Source organism: Ahaetulla prasina, chromosome 3 (genome assembly GCF_028640845.1).
Source record: "Ahaetulla prasina isolate Xishuangbanna chromosome 3, ASM2864084v1, whole genome shotgun sequence".
Lineage (NCBI taxonomy): Eukaryota > Metazoa > Chordata > Lepidosauria > Squamata > Colubridae > Ahaetulla > Ahaetulla prasina.
In genome coordinates this window covers 150819716-150834027 of record NC_080541.1, presented here as the reverse complement: position 1 = coordinate 150834027, position 14312 = coordinate 150819716, and positions in this window count along the sequence as shown.

Sequence of the window (14312 nt, the reverse complement as noted above, 5' to 3'; positions counted from 1 at the left end):
GGGCCTTCTCTGCAGGGGCTCCCGCCCTCTGGAACGAGCTCCCCCCAGGACTTCGCCAACTCTCGGACCTTAGAACCTTCCGTCCGTGAACTTAAAACACACTTATTCAGGTGCGCAGGACTGGATTAGATTTTTTAGTTTTTTAAATTTTAAATTTTAAATTTTGTACTGATTTTAATTGGTTTTGTTATTTTTAGTTAAATTGGCCGGTTAAATATTTCATTTTAAAATTATTTTAAATTTATTGTCTATCTATGTATTTTAATAAGGCTGTACACCGCCCTGAGTCCTTCGGGAGAAGGGCGGTCTAGAAATTTGATTAATAAATAAATAAATAAATAAATAAATAAATAAGACCTGTGTTTAACACACAGAATCATCTATTGCAATGTCCTTCCTGTTAAAGACTACTTCAGCTTCAATCGCAATAATACAAGAGCAAACAATAGATTCAAACTTAATGTTAACCACTTCACTCTTGATTGCAGAAAATATGATTTTTGTAATAGAGTTGTTAACGCTTGGAACACACTGCCTGACTCTGTGGTCTCTTCTCAAACTCCCAAAAGCTTTAACCAAAAACTGTCTACCATTGACCTCACCCCATTCCTAAGCGAACTATAAGTGGCGTGCATAAGAGCACAAAAGTGCCTACTGTTCCTGTCCTAATGTTTCCTTTCATTATATCCAATTAATACAATTATTACATACTTTTGCTCATATATATGTTTATATGATATTTTGCTGATTTATGTTGATGCTTGTGTATACTGTTGTGACAAAATTAAAAAAATAAAAAAAGATACTAACCCTTCCTTGCTCATTTGAAAGTCCTTTAGTTCATGTGGTTGCTGAAAGTTTGGTGTTAGATTTTCTTTCTAATAAAAGCTATTGAGTTGGATTCGTCGTTATGGATTCCTAATGAAGAGAAAAGAATTTATTACCTTTTGCTGACATTTATAGGTCTCACATTAGGAGAATATGGTGCGTACAGTATCTTAATTTTAGACCTGAAAATGTTTCAACAACTACTTTGAAAATATAGGAAGTAGGAAATGTGTGAATGCCTGCAATGCTTTTACATAAATATCATACCTCTATGCCAGATTTATTTATGAAATTTATTACCCCCCTCGCTCCATTATGATCTAAATCATAATCCAGATGTAAAGGACTGGATTTACTTAAGCTGTTTAACAGAATGGGGGAAACATGACATTTCACTTTGACCAGGAGTTTCCAGATGGTGGTTTTTTGTTTGTTTTTTTGCTTTTGCTCTGGGGAGAATGGATGCAATTATTGAACCCCTTTGTTGGGGCTACTGCTAAAGTGGGGGGGGGAAACAGCAAAGGAAAACTTTTATTTCTTACCACGTCAATGGCTTCACAGATCCATTTCTTCAGAATAGAAAAATCATGTTTTGAGTGATCCAGATGTTATTTCTGTGTATATGCCCTTTTAATTATGTGAAATGCTGTGTAAAAAGAAAACCAAGTCTGCCTATTAAAACAGATGTTCAACCTGTAGAAGTTCAGCTTATGTAAGCCAAGAATTGGCCATGCATTTGGTATTTCTCTAAGCCTTTGCTTCGATCAAAGGATTTTAATTTATGAACTATTCTAGGGATAACTATTGTAGTTTACTTCCATAGCAAACCTGGAGTAACTTCTTGAAGTTGTTTCCATTGATCTAAAATTAGCACCAACAGTTTTTACCAGCACTTCATATCAAAAAGGCATCAACCCTTCATATGTAAAAGGGTCTGCAACTTGGCAATAATTACAGTACACCAACCATAGACTTCTATATTTTTAGGATGTTGGATTTAAGATTGGTTCTTCTAGTGCAAAGGTGACAGCCTTTTTTGCACCTTCGCTCTCATCAATCCAAACTGCAAAGCCAATCATAAGGAAGGATGGAAGTTGTTATCCCAATGTTTCTATAGAGCTTGATGTTCAGTTGGCCTCCACTCTAAAGCAAAAAATAGTCCTGAGGAAAAAATAAAGTTGATGTAAAGTTCCATTGATTTCATTCTTAGCTTTGTGACCAGAGTTATTGCAGCTGCAATCTCTGGTAGCTCTTTTGAGATTGTCATCATAGGGCATTACTAAATAATTTATAGTTAATGAAGACTGCATAGGGATATATAATATATAAGAGTCTGGTAGTGCAGTACTGCAGGCTAATTCTGCCTGTAGCCTGGAGTTTGATCCTGACAGGTCTCGAGGTTGACTCAAATTTCCATCTTTCTGAGGTCAGTAAAATGAGGACCCATATTGTTGGGGACAACATGCTGACATTGTAAACTGCTGAGAGACTGCTGTAAAGCACTATGGAGCAGTATATAAATCTAAATGCTAGTGGTAAGCGCTACACTGTAGTTACAAACATCATTCCTTGATGCAATGAAATCTGTTTCTGCTTCCTTTCTAAACCAATATATGCACCGCCTCTCAATAAGTGTAAATTCACCTTTCCTCTTTCTCTAGCGCAGGGGTCTGCAAACTTGGCTCTTTTAAGACTTGTGGACTTCAACTCCCAGAGTCCCTCAGCCAGCTGGCTGAGGGACTCTGGGAGTTGAAGTCCACAAGTCTTAAAAGAGCCAAGTTTGCAGACCCCTGCTCTGGCCAATCACATTTTAGAATGTACCATTGTTCACATCTACTGTATATATTTAAATTATTAAGATTGTTTTTATTTTCTGTTTTATATATGCTTTAAAATGTTGTCCTAAGAAAGAAAAAATATATAATTTGTACAAAAGCTAGTGAAATCATGAGTTGAGATGATTATGTCTCTGGCTCTCTCGCTGAAAATCGGAAGAAACGGGTTATCTTTGAACTCAGTCTTGGGCACCATTGTCACATCTGCTGAAGTTCTAACTGACTAAAGGTCTATTTAGAACTATATGCCCCATTTATTTTAGCAAATCTAGAATTGGAGCCTACGTCTATTGAAGTGAATTGTTTCATTTATTCTGAAATTTCCTTTTTAGACCGCATTCATCTGAATTCCTAAATGAGAGTTCTACTACACGGGAATCCCTCATCTGGAAATGGAGATTCCTGCACATGAAAGCTCATATTGCCATCCTCATCAGCTGAAGCACTCTTTCAGTGCAGAACATCCTTTCCTAAACCTGAACCTGATTACTGAATCTTGAACCTGAACTCCTACTATCCCCGATTGTTGGTCTTGATAAATGGGAGTAGCTATAAATCATTTTCCCGAACTTTATTATCTTTTGTGAAGAACTGTATTGTAGCAAAATAATACTGCAGGAGTCAAAAAGAGGACTGTGAAAATATTTTACAGACCCCTCACATCCTGGACATAAACTGTTTCAACCCCTACCCTCAAAACGACGCTACAGAGCACTGCACACTAGAACAACTAGACCGTCAGGCCTGGAAACTATACTAGGCCTTAGGTTTCCAGACGCTGCCACATTTTTCGTCTGAGAGGAAGAAGGAGGGTTGAGGGGTATGGTAACATTTTTCAAGCAGTCAAGGTCGGATTGTGTTCACATCTGCAGAAGGAATGGCAACAAGAGGTTTTGAATAAAGTGGAAGAACGTTGGACCATGTGACCAGCAAAGGGGTTATGGGGGGTGGGACTCTTGGGGTTTGTATAACTGGGAAAAGAATCCGGAAGTTCAGTTTTGGAATTTCACTCATCGTGTGCCAGTTTCCTTATGCCAGTAAAGAACTCTGAAAGACAATGGCTTCTGAGTTTTTTTATGCAGAGGTGGTTTTTCTGGAACCTTGACATAGACACCAGAACAGTTTTTTCCCTAACGCCATCACTCTGCTAAACAAATAATTCCCTCAACGCTGTCAAACTATTTACTAAATCTGCACTACTATTAATCTTCTCATCGTTCCCAATACGATTTGTATTAATATTGATTGTTTCCTGATTGCTTATTTGTACCCTATGACTATCATTGTGTTGTATCTTAGAATTCTTGATGAACGTATCTTTTCTTTTATGTACAGTGAGAGCATATGCACCAAGACAAATTCCTTGTGTATCCAATCACACTTGGCCAATAAAAAATTCTATTCTATAACAATATTGCCGTAAATCTGTCTTTTCCAAAGTTTAATTTTATTGTTTTCATTTGTTCATTTGCATGCATTTTGTTTTTTGAATTTTTAAGCAACTATGTACCTTAAGATTCATTAATAAAGGTGTGATGACAAAAAAAAATTAGGAACCCTTGCTATGGACCAACCTAGGAATTTAAGGCTGGAGATCTGGTAGGACTTTGTAATCTAAAATTCAATGACAATTATAATCATCCTATGAACTTCAGGCTTGCCTTTTCCATTCATGGAAGATTCACCCAAACCTCTTGAATGCCAGAAGCCTGGAAGATGGAAAATATAACTTTCCAATCGTTACGGTAGAAAGTTAATGAAAAGCCAATCAGTTTCCATTCTGTAAACATTAATTAGCATGAAAAGTATATAGGTAGCTGTAAGGATATGTATTTTCTTAACTCAAAACCTTTGATCATTTCTGTAATAAGAGTGTAAAGTTTTCACTTCCTACAGAGTATTATGCATATAATATATATTTGAATGTATCTTGCTTAAAAGGTAGGTGAAGATGTCAGCCTTGGTTTTAAACACAGTGTATCTAATAGCTCAGTGCTTTGAAGTAAGCTGTATATGGCTTTTTTTTCCTGTCAGTGAAACTCACTAACTGTTAATTTATTCTTTTTATTTTCTGCTTCTCAAGACAAAGAATAAAGAATTTGGAAAACAAAATTAAGGGAAGATGGAAATTATTTCTTTGATGCGAAGTTCTCACGAGGATGAGAACACGAAACACTTCATTGGGGTTTTTTGACTGAAAGAAGTTGAAAACTCATGAAAAGCAGAATTTGATGCTTAGTATAAAATATTAAATATTATTATTTTTCTACCATTTACTGATAATCCTGAATACAATATTTCTATCAAAACTTGCCCAGAATTAAGTTTTCTACTCAAAAGAGAAAATCTTTAAAACATTGTTGAATTAGTAAAATTAAGATGTTTACAGAGATGAATGTTCAGACTTAGCCTGAGGTTATTTACTCATTTATCAAAATGGTTCTTATATTCACCTTCTAATAAAGAAGAAATATAAAAGTAAAATGCAGCAGGCTTTGTATCCCCAAGAGTTCCAATGTGCTGCCTCAGAGCTAATTTGTGAATTGGGAAGCCCTGACATCAGTCATTTGGCAAGATGCCCAAAACATTTCAAAACATTTTGAAAATTCCAGATGTGCCTACCAGCCCAAAACATTTGGTAATCTTCACATTAGATTTAAGTAAAGAATTAAAGCTGTCGCTTTCAATTGTTAGAATACAAATATTTAGATGAGCTTTTGAAATGGCTTTCCAAAATGAGACTACTACAAATAAAAAAGCTTTTTGTTGAATGAGGAGGCTGGCAGAGAGATATCACATAGCTAGAATTTCACTGCTATATTTGGCTGGAACTCTCTTAAATACTGTATATACTCAATGCTAAGCTCCAACTTCTTGCTGGAAGACATCTGGACATCTAGAACAGAACACCAAAAGAAGTAGATACAGTAAATAAAACCGTATTTGCTGTTTTTGTCTAACAGGAAGTTGTAGTGATGGGGGGGATAGTTTTAGTTGAAATTTAATGAAATTGCTGGTTAATTTTTAAGAAGTGTTAAGCAGCATGTGTTTGCGCAATGGTAAAAGTGTAAATTGTTCCTTAACCTGTTGCCTCCATAATATAGAGTAGTAATGAATGACAGAGAGAACAATGGAAGGGAACCCATTTATTTAAGAATCAGATGTATAGTTAGTAGAAAAGTTTCCAATTTTTAAATTTGTATGTTTGTACTCGTGGAGAGATAGAGCCCATTGTATGTTGTGGTTTAAGGTACCAAGCTAAGAATTTGAGTCCTGCCTTAGGTCTGATGCCAGCTGTTTAACATTGAGACAGTCATTCTCAGCCCTATGAAGAAGAAGGCAATGGGAAACCATTTCTGAAAAGCACACTAAATATATTTCAGTTTTTATTAGATAGCTTACTTCACAGAGTACAGGGATGCTGCGGACATAATATCACTTTCAGAAAAACATTTGACAAACTACCGGTACTTCATGACTTATTGATTAAAACATGCTATAGGAAGGCAGATCTCAGATGAATATTAGGGAGAAAATCTTAATTATATAAGTGGACAAATTATGCTTTGATATGCTCAGTACCTGATATGATCCGATCATGATGAAATATTGTTTCTTTCTTTGATAATCTACAACTAATTCTGTCAGATTCTTCTAGTGCAAATTCTGAGGAACTAGCCAGCTTTGCTGACTTCATATGAATTGAAACTGCTGTAAAACTTTGTTCTTTAAAAACTACCTATTTCTATTAAGAAACAAAAGGCCCAAATATATCAGCTTTTGTGTTACATTGCCTAGAGAATAACACAACTGTCAGCAGTATGTTCTGCTTAAAGGGATTCATATGAAAAGCTGATGTTCCTAATTTCGAAAGTATGGTCATGTTTGGTAATCACCCAAGAGCAGGTGTGAGATTCAAAAAGTTTTGAATGCGCTGTCACAAATGTGCATCTAGTGAGAGATTTGCTTAGGATGTAATCATTGCAACTCTGAGAACAGAATTTTTCCATCTGGCTACCATGTGCTCGATGCATTGAATCTGGCAGTATGTGAGATGCCTGCAAAAGTGCTGTGTGCTACTACAGATGTTCCAATGAAATTGTGAGGGCTACAAACAAAATTCTGCTAGGGAAACCAACAATACCTGTGATCTAAATACTATTGCAGCTCATTGTTGTACCTTTTAACCAGGCAGAATGGGGCATCACAGGACAATAATTTTAAAACTATGGTACTTCAGGAATTTATCTTGGTGCATATGCTCTCAGTGTACATAAAAGAAAAAATACCTTCATCAAGGTACACTTACAACACTAAATGATAGCCATAGGGTACAAATCTAACACTTAATGATACAACACTTAATGATAGTAATAGGCTACAAATAAGCAATCAGGAAACAATCAATATCAATACAAATCGTAAGGATACAAGCAACAAAGTTACAGTCATAAGTGGAAGGAGTTGGGTGATGGGAACGATGAGAAGATTAATAGTAGTGCAGATTTAGTAAATAGTTTCACAGTTTTGAGGGAAATATTTGTTTAGCAGAGTGATGGCGGACCAGTGAAAGACAAGGAGAGGGGAATGGTTCCTCACAAGCAGTTGGCAAGCATGCGCACAGAGCTCCATTTGCACAAGCAGCAGGCACGCGCACCTGCTAGTTGCACAAATGGAGCGCTCGAGTGCTCGCCAGTCACTTCCATGGCCTGGTTCCGAATTGGGCTCAAAGGCCCATTGGAGACTAACCCCTGGACTAAAGTACAGAATGTGTCCAAAATCCAGGACCCACAATTTCCGATGGAATGAAATTTGGGAAAGTTGTGGCTGCTTAAGTGTTATTGGCTAGTGCTGGGCTGTGATCACATGATCTTCATTTGCAACACTCCATTTCCCAGCCAGTCTCACAAACCCTCAATCCCTCTCCACATAGCAGCAAGGAATGGACTCACTATGTGGCTCTTAAAGAAACCACAACTTTAAGGTGCCAGAGCATATATAACTTTATTCATCAAAGCAAGCACCTTGAAGTGCACCCATGTACACCTCGTATACCTAGATACAGGTAATCCTCAATTTATGACCACAACTGAGTCCAAAATTTCTAATACTAAGTGACACATTTATTAAGTGAATTTTACGTCCTTTCTTGCCACAGTTATTAAGTGAATCACTGCAGTTGTTCAATTGGTTGTTAAGTGAATGTGGCTTTCCCATTGACTTTGCTTGTCAGAAGGCTGCAAAAGGTGATCACATGACCCTAGGACACCGAAACCATCATGCTGCATGGATGCTGCAATCGTCCTAAGGTGAAAAATGGTCATAAGTCACTTTTTTCACAGATGCTGAAACTTCGGTCATTAAACAAACAGTTGTAAGTTGAAGACAACTTGTGCTACATGTATATATTTCAGGGGACCCAATAGAGAAAGAAAAGCTAATCGTCCCCTTCTCTTTCAATGTATTATATATCTGAGTAATTTCTTCTAACAACGTAACAATGAAATATTTTATGAACAATCAAATATAAGGACAACGATGATGTAGGAGATAATCAGGCTATGCCTGAGGGGGTCAATCGTGCAATCAGTCTCTAGTTCCTTTGCGCCAGGGGTGAAATCCAGCAGGTTCTGACAGGTTCTGGAAAACCGGTAGCAGAAATTTTGAGCAGTTCGGAGAATCGGTAGCGGAAATTTTGAGCAGTTTGGAGAACCAGCAAATACTACCTCTGGCTGGCCCCAGAGTGGGTGGGAATGGAGATTTTGCAATCCTTCCCCCAAGAGTGGGGAGGGAATGGAGGTTTTATAGTACCCTTCCCCTGCCATGCCCACCAAGCCATGCCATGCCACACCCACCAAGCCATGCCCACAGAACCGGTAGTAAAAAAAAATTGGATTTCACCACTGCTTCATTCCAGCCCACCTCTGGTCAATCAAATTCTGTTGACTCTTATTTGCCACCAATTTGCTTTGAACTCCCTGCACTTCAGATTTCCTGTGCTTGACAGATGAATGTTTTATTGTGAAAGGAAAATACTTAAAAAACCATTATTGATTTTCTTTTAATTCTTGTTATGAGAACTTCATAAACACGACTGCCCTGAAAATGTTTACTACAGTATTTGGTGCAAAAGAAGCTAGTATATGGAGATCTAGGCTAGCTATGCAACAGAGCAGACCAAAGGGGACAATCTTGGAAGCACTCAGAGATATAACCTCAAATGAGTTTGCCAACTTACATAAGTGCAGAAGATTTTGGAGAAAATTACAGAGAGTTGGTTTCCAGAATCAACAAATTCTCTGGAGCCACAGGAATACTGAATATGTCTGGCTTGGCAAAGTTTCTGGGTTCAGACCCACAAGGTTTGATGTCTATAGAAGATAACAGGTTTAAGATTAGGATGGCAGGGCTCACTATATTAACACTTAGGTACTGCTTCGTGCTAGGAGAATTATAACTGCAGTTGTAAAGTATTTGCCTTCAGAGTTATCAAAATAGGGTGGGGGTTGCAGATTAAAAATAAACCTTTGCCATTTTTTTAAAAAGCACTTTTGGGTTTCCATTAATAAAAGCTTTTCCTGTGTCAAAAATAAAATATAAAAATAATTATTCCCATAACATATCCCGCATAATGTAATGCCTATACATGGTATTTCCCATTCTCCATGTTCTGAAGTGTTCCGGAAAAAATTTGCTGAGCACCCCACAGTTTATATTAAAAACAAAAATTTGAACAGCTATGTGTAAATTAATTATAAGCAGCATATGGGTAAGGGAACAATCTAGTTCAAAGGATGATTAATCATCTCCAGTTCAAGACATGTTAAGAAAAATTTATTTGTTCCAGACTGCTGGATCCCCAAACTAAATCCTTGTGTTTCCACAAACTAACATGCCTAGAAACATACAGTAGAAAACTCAGGAAATTTATTCAAGTTCATGGGAGTACTGACTACAATAAGTGTCATATTATTCATGATACTGTGGGAATCTTGTTTTATTGGGATAAAAGCCACTAAATAACTTGCTGGTGGTCCCACTTATTCAAGTTATTTAATAACCTTGATCTTTCTTTCGTTTTCTTTTTTTTTTTGGTACCATTATGCATTTCAGCAATGCATACATTTTCTTTACCAATTTAAGTTGGCCATATTTTCCTCTGCATAATCCCTATTCAGCAGAATCCTTAATAAAAAGGATTCTGTATTTCAAAAACAGTACTGAGAAGGAGCATTGGAGAGCAAACAACTGCATTCTATTAAAACAAAATAGGCCTCTTCATCTGTTTGATCCTTCTTGATCTTCAATTCGGACAGGTTGAGTTCTATTTACTTACCACCAGGATCCATTCATCACCTAATACATTTCAGACAGGGGTGGGTTCTACTTACCTTTACTACCGGTTCACAATGGGGCCACAGAAGCTTCCTGATGATGTTTGGGTCAGTGGGCGGAGCCTCCCACCAGTTTTACTATCGGTTCTTGTGAACAGGTCTGAACTGGGGGCAACCCACCACTGACTTCAGACTATTAAATACATGCATTAGAGAGATCTTTCATCTCCATCAAACCCCAAGTACTAGCCCAGGCAACAACATTGCATTCAAAGCAGTGGTGAAATACAATTTTTTTACTACCAGTTCTGTGGGTGTGGCTGGGTGGGCGTGGCGTGGCTGGGTGGGCATGGCAGGGGAAGGAGACTTCAAAATCTCCATTCCCACCCCACTCCAGGGGAAGGATACTGCAAAACCCCCATTCCCTCCTCACTCCTGGGAGAAGGATATTGCAAAATCTCCATTCCCACCCCACTCTGGGGCCAGCCAGAGGTGGTATTTGCTGGTTCTCTGAAGTACGCAAAATTTCCGCAACTGTTTCTGCAGAACCTGTCAGAACCTGCTGGATTTCACCCCTAATTCAAAATTTATTTTTCTTTGTAATTATTTGTCCAGGACCAATTTTTTAAGGACAATAATCTTTTTTTTCCTTTTCCCATCCTTTAGCATCCTTAAAGTCTACATTTTTCTCAGTATCAGATGGCTTGCATATTCTAATATGCATGTATGGACCAATAATATGTCATAAAGTGAAGGAAGCAAAAGTGATACAAGATCTGTGGAAAACCTTGTCTAGCTGGACTAGATTTAGGAAGATAATATTTAGGACCATTCAACAAGTAGCAAAGTACAGAGTTCACATCAATTTGTAGTGGCCAAATGTACAAGTATCAGATGTGAAGCAATGCCTGTTCGTAATAGAGGCTAGACTACCTCAACTTGGTGAATTCCAAATAAGTAAATGATAATTCCTAACATACAGTATTCAATATATTATTACAGTCTTAGACCAGAACAAATAAAAGCACTCAGTATATATACACTTAAGAATTCTAGTATAAAATAATAAATAACAACTAAAATCTATAATATAATCCAGTGTCAATTATACATGAATTACAGTATCCCAACATATTTACCGGGTCCTAAATTGAGGTAGGATAACAATATTATTAATGGATTAAATACAAAGCAGAAAGAAGAATGAGCATATCTGTTTCATTCTGAACAGCCTGCATTGATTTATAAAAGAGAAAAGGAACCTCATGAAACAAAGTAAATTATGCATAAGCAATGGAGTCTTGCTTCTGAATCTGAGCTAGGCTTCCATAACTGCCCTCTTGAGTTTTTTTGATATACAACACCCACTGAACTATATCTTTCAAAGATCCTGGAGCACAGGGGAGCTGCCAGAGGACTGGAAAAGAGCTGATGTAGTTCCCATCTTCAAAAAAGGAAAAAAAACAGATCCAGGAAACTACAGACCTATCAGCCTGACCTCAATACCGGGGAAGATTCTGGAAAAGATAATCAAGCAATCAGTGAACACCTAGAAGCAAACAAAGTAATAACCAAAAGCCAACATGGGTTTGTCAAAAACAGATCATGCCAGACTAATCTTATTGCATTCTTTGACAAAATGACAAAATTAGTAGACCAGAGGAATGCTGTCGATATAATTTACTTGGACTTCAGTAAAGCATTTGATAAAGTAGACCATAACCTACTACTAGATAAAGTAGAAAAATGTGGGTTAGACAGCACCACCACCAGATGGATTCGTAACTGGCTGACCAACCGCACTCAACGTGTAGTCCTCAATGGAACTACATCCACATGGAGGGAAGTATGCAGTGGAGTACCCCAAGGCTCTGTTTTAGGCCCAGTACTCTTCAACATCTTCATCAATGACTTGGACGAGGGGATAGATGGGGAACTCATCAAATTTGCAGATGACACCAAGCTGGCAGGAATAGCCAACACTCCAGAAGATAGGCTCAAGTTACAGAAAGATCTTGACAGACTTGAACATTGGGCGCTATCTAACAAAATGAAATTCAACAGTGAAAAAAGTAAGGTTCTACATTCTACGTTCTACATCTACACAAAATGCACTGTACCGTATATGTGGCACCTTGTTCAATAGTAGTACCTGTGAGAGGGATCTTGGAGTCCTAGTGGATAACCATTTAGATATGAGCCAGCAGTGTGCAGCAGCTGCTAAAAAAGCCAACACAGTTCTGGGCTGCATAAACAGAGGGATAGAATCAAGATCACGTGAAGTGTTAGTGCCACTTTATAATGCCTTGGTAAGGCCACACTTGGAATATTGCATCCAGTTTTGGTCGCCACGATGTAAAAAAGATGCTGAGACTCTAGAAAGAGTGCAGAGAAGAGCAACAAAGATGATTAGGGGACTGGAGGCTAAAACATATGAAGAACGGTTGCAGGAACTGGGTATGTCTAGTTTAATAAAAAGAAGGACTAGGGGAGACATGATAGCAGTGTTCCAATATCTTAGGGGTTGCCACAAAGAAGAGGGAGTCGGGCTGTTCTCCAAAGCACCTGAGGGTAGAACAAGAAGCAATGGGTGGAAACTGATCAAAGAAAGAAGCAACTTAGAACTAAGGAGAAATTTCCTGACAGTTAGAACAATTAATAAGTGGAACAACTTGCCTGCAGAAGTTGTGAATGCTCCAACACTGGAAATTTTTAAGAAAATGTTGGATAACCATCTGACTGAGATGGTGTAGGGTTTCCTGCCTGGGCAGGGGGTTGGACTAGAAGGCCTCCAAGGTCCCTTCCAACTCTGTTGTTGTTAAGTTAAAAAACTTATTATACAAATGGCCGAATTAAAACATTTAAAATAAAACCCCGAATTTATAAAATGTTAAAACATTAAAACTAGTTAAGATCCTATTAAAATCCTATGCCAGTCCTGCGCGAACAAACAAATAGGTCTTCAGCTCTCGGTGGAAAGTCCGAAGGTCCGGCAATTGCCGAAGTCTAGGGGAAAGTTCGTTCCAAAGGGTGGGATGTGAATAAACATCTAGCAATCTTGCAAGGAAGTGCTCCCACCTATGAATAATGTGTTCCTGGAAAGGGAATTGGCACCATAATTGTAACTCCAAGAACCAGCTGTTAAAATTCCTCTCTTTGCTGCTAAAATGTGGCGATTTCCCACCAAATATCAGTGTTGCTGATTTTTCCCATAAAATTTTATTTATTCCATTTGTAGCCTACTTCAGTCAATTTTACCATCAAAAATTGCTTAAGCAATAGTTTAAACTTATTCAGATGTACTTATTATATGCTTATTGTTTAAGATTTACATCTGTGTTAAATGTTCCCTCTCCAAAATTTATAATAAACATTTAAAATAGAAAAAAATACCCAGAATATATATTGATGATAATGCAAATTCATATAGTTGCAAAATACAGAACTAGAGTTCTGTTCCTCAGTGTCAGAAATTCACAAAGTACATAATCTGGAATTATCTGGAATTAGATGATTTAGTAACAGAACCAATGTCATGGTCCGATCATTTTCTCCTTCGCCTAGACTTCCGAACCGCCACTCACCATCGCAGGGAGATGGAACCTATACGTTGGTTCCGTCCCAGGCGCCTGATGGACCCGGAGAGGTTCCTGACGGAGCTTGGGCCATTTCCTGAGGATCTGGCCCACGGCACGACTGAGGAACTAGTCGTGGCCTGGGAACAGGCCGCGGCTGGGGCCTTGGACCGTGTCGTGCCTTTGCGGCCTCTGACCCGGCGTAGATCTCGTCCAGCACCTTGGTTCTCCGAGGGGCTGAGGGAGATGAAACGCCGGAGAAGACGCCTAGAGAGCACTTGGAGGTCCAGTTGTTCTGAAGCTGATCGGACACTAGTTAGGTCCTATTCTAGGACCTACCTAGTGGCAATGGGGGAGGCGAGGCGTTCTTACGCCTCCACCCTCATTGCGTCGGCAGATAACCGCCCGGCCGCCCTGTTTCGGGTGGCCCGCTCCCTCCTTCCTCAGGAGGTGCGGGGTGGCCCTTTGCAGGGGCGGGCCGAGGGGGTTAGTGGGTATCTATACGATAAAATCGCTCAGCTCCGGGACGGTCTGGACCGAAATTGGGATGATCCAAGCGAGGGAGAGGAGACACGTCTTGTTGAGCCGGTTTGGGATGAGTTTGACCCTGTGGCTCCCGAGGACGTGGACAGGTTGTTGGGGAGGCTTCACGCCACGACATGTTTACTGGACCCGTGTCCTTCCTGGCTGGTACTGGCCACTCAGGAGGTGACACGAGGCTGGCTCCAGAGGATTATCAA